This window comes from Myotis lucifugus, unplaced genomic scaffold (assembly GCF_000147115.1).
Source record: "Myotis lucifugus unplaced genomic scaffold, Myoluc2.0 scaffold_165, whole genome shotgun sequence".
Classification (NCBI taxonomy): Eukaryota; Metazoa; Chordata; class Mammalia; order Chiroptera; family Vespertilionidae; genus Myotis; species Myotis lucifugus.
In genome coordinates, this window is record NW_005871213.1 from 1,170,999 (window position 1) to 1,180,258 (window position 9,260).

Here is a 9,260-nt window from a genome sequence, read left to right on the forward strand (position 1 = left end):
ATCTGACCAGGGACCATATTCCCAGGGTGAACTCCTGACACTGCTGGCTTCGCCTCCATAGCCATCAGCCCTGCCCCATCTGACTTGAAGCCGGAATCCATAGAGGGTGGGAGGCCACCTATAATGTCTGAACCAAAGAACAGCCCAGTCTTCTAGAATTCCGGAGTCAGAGCTGGGGTCAAATCCCCATGATCAGCTTCACTTTTCTTTACAATGACCTTGAAGAGCAATTTTGAAGACCACATGAGAAAGTGTTGTCAGTTTCTGGACACATAATAGGTGCAAAATACATTTTGCTTAGGACTTCGATCATTCGCCTTGTTTTATTCCTCTTGTCTTCCAAGAGCCTGGGAGGATCCCGGCACATGCTCAACGCTCAGAGTATTTGCAGAATTGAAAGGAAAGATTCAGGCTCCCCGTGTTCCCACGCCTAAGCCCTCTTTAACTCTTCATGGGGATACTGCTCCCAAGTGATAAGAAAGGGGAAAGGTAAAAAGGAATCATTTTCATTAAGTAAGATTTAAAGAGCAAAACAAAATTCTCCCCTCCTTAATCTTGACAGATGGGAATTTCAAGTTTCATCATTTTGTCTTAAGGAACTAATAAGGAGTTCATAAATCTCAATTACTTCTGTGGCGTGAGAAGCCGCTGCAGGCAGGTCTGCTCAGCACGATTCCAATCTCTGATCAGCCAGAGGACCTTCATTAAAACACTGGGGGAGGAGAAGGGCCAAGTCATCTTTCAAGTTGAGCTGACATTACAGCAGCACAATCTTTCTTTTTTTTCTTCTTTTTTTTGGTCATTCTGGTCAGAGAGAAGGAGCACTGATCAGGCACATCACCTGCAAGATGCGGTGTCGCGCATTAAATTATAAGCTGCCAGCAGCTTTGGAATTGGCCAATCTCCATGCATAATCAATGGAGAGACCAATTAATAAATATGTATGCCCTTCACAAAACTCTTGTTCTTTCCCAGCCAGCTACTCTGTTGAACATACACAGCTGTTCTTTCTTAACTTGTCAGATAAACACAATCGTGGAACCCCTTTTCCCCCTCATTCCTTGTATTTGTTTTCCAGGGTTGCCACAACAAAGTAGGACAGGCTGGGTGGCTTCAACTCCTAAATAACAGGAGTTGGTTTTCCCACAATCAGGCTGCTAGAAGCCTGAGGTCAAGGTGTGGGCAGGGTGGGTCTCTGCGGAGCGCTCCCACCTTGGCTTGCACAGGGCCACCCTTCTGCTGAGTCTTCACGTGGTCTTCCCTGTGGTCCGTGTTCTAACTTCCTCTTCTTGTGGGGACGCCAGTCCTACTGGGTTAGAGCCTGCCATGATGCCTTCATTTTATCTGAATTACCTCCTGAGGGACTCTTTTTCCAAATACAGTCGCCTTCTGAGGCCCTGAGGCTTAGGGCTTCTACATGAATTCTGGGGAGGTGCGATTCAGCCCATAACACTCCTCACAGTGTAATCAGCACCCAGTTCTGGTTTATCCTGTTTCCCCAATGACTCGGAAGTTTGTTCATCCCCTCATTGGGCTGCTCTATCCCTGCCTTTCCAGATGCACTTCTCATTTCAGTCATCACTCCTTTCCCCATGCACCGACTGTTTTCGTAACCTGGGTACCCCCCTCCCCCAGTCTCTCTTATATAATGTGTGCATATGTCAAGCTCCAGACCATATCCTAGGTCAGTGATGGTGAACCTTTTGAGCTCAGCGCGTCAGCATTTTGAAAAACCCTAACTTAACTCTGGTGCCGTGTCACATATAGAAATTTTTTGATATTTGCAACCATAGTAAAAGAAAGATTTATATTTTTGATATTTATTTTATATATTTAAATGCCATTTAACAAAGAAAAATCAACCAAAAAAATGAGTTCGCATGTCAGAGGTGACACGCGTGTCATAGGTTCGCCATCACTGTCCTAGGTTCTTCTTTAGTTCAAGTCCTCTTGAATTTCTGTTCTCTGTTCTTCTTCACCAGTTAGTTCACACTGCACTGAATTATTTGCTTCCAGGAGGTGGTGTGAGTGTGGCATAATGGACAGAAAAGGCGCTCTGGAGCCAGGCAGTCATAGGTTAGAAGTGCAGCTCTGCCCCCACCCCCACCCCTGCCCAGCCCCCGCCAGCTGTGGAAGTTTGGGCAAGTCAGTAAACTCTCTGAAATTCCATTTCCTTACGGGTAAGAATGGGATGGCGATGCCCATCTCATAGGATTATTGTAAGGATGAAAATAAATTAAATATATTAAATGTACTAAAATGTTGGCACACGGCAGGCACTCAGAAACACTTGTCATCACCTGTTATTATTATCATTATAGGCGTTATTACTATTACTATAGTGTTTTTTAATCACTTCCTACCAGACTGTGAGCATTATGAGCAATAGCAGTAAATAACTTGATCACCTTTCCATGCCCTATAGCAGCAGGAGCAGTGATTTTCCTATTTTAATGCTCAACAAATATTCATGAAGTTCAATTTGAGCTCCTCTGCGAGACCCCTGCTATCCACGATGTATTACTTGGCACCATAAAAAAGGTATTAGTCTCCATAATTGGGCTGACGATCATAATAAGTCAGGACTGCTTTGGGGCTTAAATAGAACAATCTTTATAAATTATAAAGAACTACACAAATGGTAGCAATCCTTCAGAAATAAGCTTACAAAAACAGAGATCCTGCCCTAACCGGTTTGGCTCAGTGGATAGAGCGTCGGCCTGCGGATTGAGGGGTACCAGGTTTGATTCCGGTCAAGGGCGTGTACCTTGGTTGCGGGCCCATCCCCAGTGGGGAGTGTGCAGGAGGCAGCTGATCGATGTTTCTCTCTCATCCGATGTTTCTGACTCTCTATCCCTCTCCCTTCCTCTATGTAAAAATCAATAAAATATATATTTTTTTAAAAAGAGAGACCCTAAGAGGTGGAGCTGTTTAAAGGCAAGGTGGGAAGACCTGTCCGAGGGGAGAGGAGGTGGAGCACACGGGTGGAGGTCTCCAAAAGTAAGGCATATGGAGAGGCAGGGAGATCGACCTAGCAGATGCTCAAGACAGAAAGGATAGAAACTTGACAGCTTTTAGTAAAAATATAATTTCCATGCCTAGCTTACTTCCTAGTGCGGTATTGTCATTAATGACTAGCTCAGACATTAGAATTTGGATTGATCAGCCTTTCAGAGTTGTCAAAGGAGGTAGCTTCCTAGAATTTTCCAGGAAGACAGCAGAGTAGATTTGAAAAAAAAAAAAAAGCTGGAATTTGGAAGCAGATTAATAGTTGAATCTCTGCTGGTATTCACCAGCTGTGTGACTTAGAAAACATTCTTTAACCTCTCTGAGTCTCAAGAGAAATAGGAGTATAGACACTTGCCTGCAGTTCTGTGTGTGCACATGAGTGTGTGTGAGGAGCAAATGAAATAGCGAGCGTGAAGATGCTTTCTGGGTGCTCGCCGTGTATTTACAGTCCTCGGTGATGCCACAGCGGGTGGCAAGACTGTGCAAGATCAGCTACTCCTGTGGGGGAAACGTGGGATGTTTGGAGGCCAGACCCATCTCATCTCTGTTCCCCCTCTCTCCCTTCATTCCTTATCTCTGCTCAGAGTCCACCTGACCTCACAGCGAGTCTAAAGACAATTTCATGGGTTCAAATGACCCCATCCCTGTACCTTTCACCCTTTTGTTCAATGCCAACCCCCAAACTGTGTGTGCCACATTCTTCCTGGTTATCAATTTCCCAACAGACTACCCTTTCACATGTTCTAAAGTGGCATATATGTTCTATTGGTCCAACATATTGAGTTTTAAATGACTTCGTTTTCTGTTGTGTCTCCCATAGAGTCAAAAGGGACAAAGAGTTAGCCCAATCAGCATGGCTCAGTGGTCGATCTATGAACCAGGAGGTCGAAGCTCCATTCCCTGTCAGGGCACAGGCCTGGGTTGTGGGCTTGATCCCCATTAGGGGGCATGCAGGAGGCAGTTGATCAATATTCTCTTTCATCATTGATGTTTCTATTCCTCTCTCCCTCTTTCCCTCTCTGAAATCAGTAAAAAATATTTTTTAAAAAATAGGACAAAGATTTAAAGGTCCAGTACTGGGACAGTGGTTCTGATGAGAACTGGCTGGTTGGGCCATTTTCTTGGTTGTCTTTAGGCTAGATGGAATTTAAACCTTAAGGGCCTCCTTTACAACACCTCCACTCTTTTAAAACATTCGTCATAAGTTGGAACACATCCAACAAGACCGACTGGGCCTCTTCACACTATGAATTCAATTCTCTTGGTAATAGAAAACTGAACCAATATCTTATTGTCATCATCAAATTCCATTATTTTTGCTCAGTTCAATTCAGAACAAAGGTCAATTGAAAAACAAAACAAAGCAACAGTCAAATGAAGGCCGGAGGAGAATTTTAAGCTGGAAAGGCATGTTCTGTAACTTTCTAGTAACTATCAATTAACAGGCAGAAATGAATCTCTATTCAAAGCAAGTATTTACACCCTCCAAGCCTCAGTTTCTTCATCTGTCAAGTAAAAACAATAATATTCATTTTTCAGGGTCGTATGGAAAGCATACTATAAGAGCTCAGTGAGCTGAGGTTATTATCTGCACTGTTTTAGCACCTGGCTTCCCCTTCAGAGGAGCTACTCTCCACACTCTCAAACTCCATGGCACGGTCACCTGTCTCTGAGGGCAGGATGGAGGGCTGGTCAGGTGATAGGGGGTTGGAGAGTTTGTGTGGACAGAGGAGGGCTATGGAACACAGATAATCTGTAATGATCTCAACAAGTTCCGGAAACCACCTTGCCACCATGTGAATTATTCTGTCATTCGAATTAAATCTCCAGATGGTCCTGAGGGTCCCTAGGACTCGCAGCTTCAGCTGCTGGAGAGGAGAAAGGGGGCTGGAGGCAGAGAGCAGGGCCTTCTCCAAAGTCACCCTCGCCACATGCATCTCAGGCAGCTTCAAGTGCCTAGCTGAGCGAATCCTTTATTATCCAAATAAAACACTGCACAGAAAACCAACATACCACAGCAGTAGCAGGAAAATTCTGTTGACTCAGTGGTCGGTTGAAATCTACATTTGAATCCATGGACTCACAGTCTCTTAGACTTGGAAGATTTTATAGAGAATTTAACCTAAAAAAATAAAATAATTGTTTTATAAATGGGAGAATGAGAGCTCAAGATTAAGCAGTTTAGATAGAACTAGATTCCGGAACTCCATTTCCCTTTTTAAATATGGAGATCATCTCAAGAGAGGGCTTATCAACCTGGGCACTAGCGGCACTTGGGTCAAATAATTCCTTGTTGTGGGGGTTTGTCCTGTGCATTGGAGGGTGGTTAGCAGCTTCTCTCTTCCCAAGAGAGTAGATCCGGTTCTCGCAGAGCCTTGTTTTGCTGAGAGGGAAATGCAAGGTTGGGCCAGAGAAGAACCGCCCAGCACCCAGTGTGACCATCCGAAAAGTCTCCAGACACTGCCCGATGTCGCCTATGAGTGCAATCGTCCGAGTTGAGCCTCACGCCATAAGGCTTATGTAGAAAATCAAGTGAGATCATGAGCATGGGTTTGCTTAAGTAACAGTAAAGCACTGGACGTTAGTGGTTAGTATTAGATCCCGGACTTCTGACACCCACTGTCGTCCTCACTCTTTCATGGCCGAAGATTTTGGGCAAGAGTGAGATAACCCCCAGGGTGAGCACTGGGGAAGGCAAGCTGATCCCGTCTGCGGGATGAAGCCATAGATTCAACTCCAGATGGACCAGATCCTGTTCCGTTCTGGCTTGTGTGCCCTCCCCCACCCCTAGGACGCTGTTCACTGCTGGAGCAGCCCCTCCCAGGAGGCCTCTGAAGCCCCATCTGGTTCTCAGGTTCGTCCCCATTGTCTGCATTCCCAAGCTTTCTCCACTGATGCACTCACCACACTGAGTTACGGCCATCTGCTCGCCTGCCTGCCTCCCCGCTCCATGTGGATCTTAGGGAACAGGCTATGCGTTGTTCTTCTTTACATATTTAACTTGTGCAGGGTGCAACCGGGATGGTGATCAGTGACCATTCGCCGCATAGATGGATACATAGGTGGCGGGATGATTTTTTAAATCAAAATGAATGGACAGGCTTGGGAGATATGCAACCTATTTACTCTAAATCGTAAATTGAGCTTAAGGTTCCCAAACCAGGCAAAGATTTCTTTCTGAATTTAGCTGGACTGAGCAACAAGGCAGCAGGTAGCTGCATTTAGCACTGATTCAAACTATTCTGAAATGCCCTTGGATTAAAACAAAGAGTGTGTGTATTAGAAGAAGATGAAATTAATCTACAAGAACCTATTTCCTGGAGGACTATTTCCTGTGGTTAGAAGGACAGTTGTGTTATGGCAGGTCAACTAGACCGGCTTTAAGCTGCCTTGTTAGGAAAGTAGATCCGGGTCTCGCAGAGCCTTGTTTTGCTGAGAGGGAAATGCAAGGTTGGGCCAGAGAAGAACTGCCTGGAACAGAGAGAGGCTGAGCATCACCCCCAGCTCCTGCTTTCAAGCGTCACCCTGTGCAGAGCTCAACTTCTCCTCGGAAGAAGCGCTGAGCAAATATTTAAGGAACATATCATTTTGCAGAGAAGCCAAATGATTGGCCTGGCCCCAATTTTAATGTAATTGGAAGCATTATCACAATTAAAGAAAGATGCAGGGCTTGCATTGGGGAGAACATCAACAATGGCAGGCCCGGAAGGAAGAGCTGCAGAGGGAGGCATTGGAGTGGCCACCAAGGCTCCCAGGGCCCGAGCGGGCTGTTGGCTGCTTAAGGCATTCCGTCATGCCCGTGTGAGCTGTGATTAGTGAAGGTGGGTGCAGCAGCCCACACGCAGTTTATGAAACCATCTGCCTTTCCCTGATGCCAAGCTTACCAGCGATCTTGACGCCCTGTGTAGTTTGCCTACTGGGGTACGTACTGATTAAGGCAAAAAGAAGGGCTGGCCTGTCTGACGGTCCTATTTCTCCTGGTAAATAAACACCATCGTGGCTGGTTTATATGCCTGAGTGAACTCGGTATGAATCGGCCTTCCCAAATATGATCAACTCGGGGACACGGGTAAGATTGGCTTTCTAGACCCGTGAGACTGAGGGCCAGGCCTGGGACTTGTGTGGCTTCACCAAGCAGCAAGGCCTCCTGATAGCCCGTCTCACTCTGCCACCACATCCGTCCTTGCCAAGGTCATTCTTTCCAGTTTCTCCAGGGAGCGTTAAAATAGCCATCCTTGGGATCCAATCCAACTGTTTCACAACGAATTGCAATTATAAACTCCTACATTATGTCACAATAACATCAGTTCAGTCACAATTCTCTTGCCAAGTAAGCGCTCCTGACTGTAGCCATGACTGTTTGTTTACAGAAATCACTCCGTCCCAGATGCGCAGACTCGGAGAGAGCAGCGCATCTCCAAATCCGACAGACACCGAGACGGCTCCCTGGAAATGTTGCTGGCGCTGATTATTTTAAAGCGCCAGGGCTGCCCAGGACTCTGAGAACTGCTCTGGTTTTGTCACTTTAAATCTGTTCTTGCTCTACAAATAGAAACGATTCGTTTGTGATTGACAGGTCTTGGAAAATACAAAAGAAAAACTTAAACCGGCTAATGTATTTTTAATATTTACAGGGCATCAGCCATATGTGTGTATCTGGTCCACTGCCTAGTGCTTCCGGAGCTCAGATTGTGAAATAATAGTCGCTGGAAAAACCTCTCATTTGCAGGGGGCAGAGTACAGCCTTTTCCCAGAATGCCTTGCAGAGAGCTCCCCGTCTCACCCTGTGTGTACAGACGCTTTGGAGATGCTGCATAAAGCTGGAGGAAGATCAGGAGTTATTTATAAACGCTGATAAGATCAAGGAGAAGGAATGAATGTTGAGACCCAGAAACATCTTGTAAGTTTTCATTTCCTCACTCTCCACCTCCCTCCAGCTCTCTTCTTCCAAAATGATGCTTAAATTGGTTCCCTTCCAAGCTGGGGTGGGGAGATGGCTTCAGCAAACACGCTGCCGGCTGCCCAGGCTATCCTACGAGGTCTGTCATGTCTTGTCACCAGCTCCCTCCCTCTGAGCTGCGCACACACCTCTGAAACCTGCAACCCCCGCCCGCCAGTGGCTCAGCACCTGTAATCCTCCGCAGAAAATCTCTTTTCCTGCGGATCAGCATGGCGTCGTCAGGGAAAATGGCCATCCTCAGGAAAAGTAAAGATGATGAAACTTCCACAGGGGGGGATCTCACAAAAGCATAGCCGCATTTCAAAGCCAAACTACCCGAGAGAAGGCGGAACAGCAGCTGTACCGCCCCACGGATGGGACCTGGCGGAGGCAGACACATCTGCTGGCTCCTGTTTGGTTTCTATATGAACCTGCCAGAGTCCTCTGCCGGTGGTGGGTGAGCACCACTAAAGCTGTCATTGTGCTGCTTAACGACGCTGCCTGGGACCTGGGACACTCCACGCCAGAAATAGCCATTTTAAAAAAATGTATTTTTATGATTTCAGAGAGGAAGGGAGAGGGAGAGAAACATCAATGATGAGAGAGAATCATTGACCACTGCCTCCTGCAACATCCCCCTACTGGGGATCGAGCCTGCAACCAGGGCATGTGCTCTTGACCGGAATCTAACCCGGGACCCTTCAGTCCATAGGCTGACACTCTATCCACTGAGCCAAACCGGCGAGGACAGGAAATACCAATTTGTGGCAGGGAGCATATAAAATATTTTTCCCAGGAAGATCACACTAAAAGATTACATGCTTGAATGCTTAGATTTTTATTTTTGTAATAACTCTCCCCTATACATTCTCTTTGAAATCCGGTCACTAATCTATGTGTGGTGAGGATTATATAAATGTGGGAATAAAGGCTGGTCACTGTGGTCCATGGCTGGTTGTTGGCACCAATTCAACATCAACAGGGATCCCCAATTTGGGGTGTGGTGAAGAAGGAAACGATTCAGTGCAAAACAGCTCAATGGTGATGTCACAGGGCTGTGAACACACATGGGCATGAGGTGGCCCTGGGGCCAGGCGGCCTGCTCTGCACCGGTCTGGTCTGCTCTGTGCCCACTTGCTCTGCCCTGTGCTGAGCTGGTCAGCTCTGCTCTGGTGAGACATCAGGCATCTTGGCAGGGGAAAGGTAGTCTTCAGCCTTGGATGGGGAGGGAAAGTGTACTCTCAGAGCCAGAGGGAAGCTGACTTACATAGACAAAAGTCCCACCCTGGTCCCTGATTGGTCTGTTCTCATG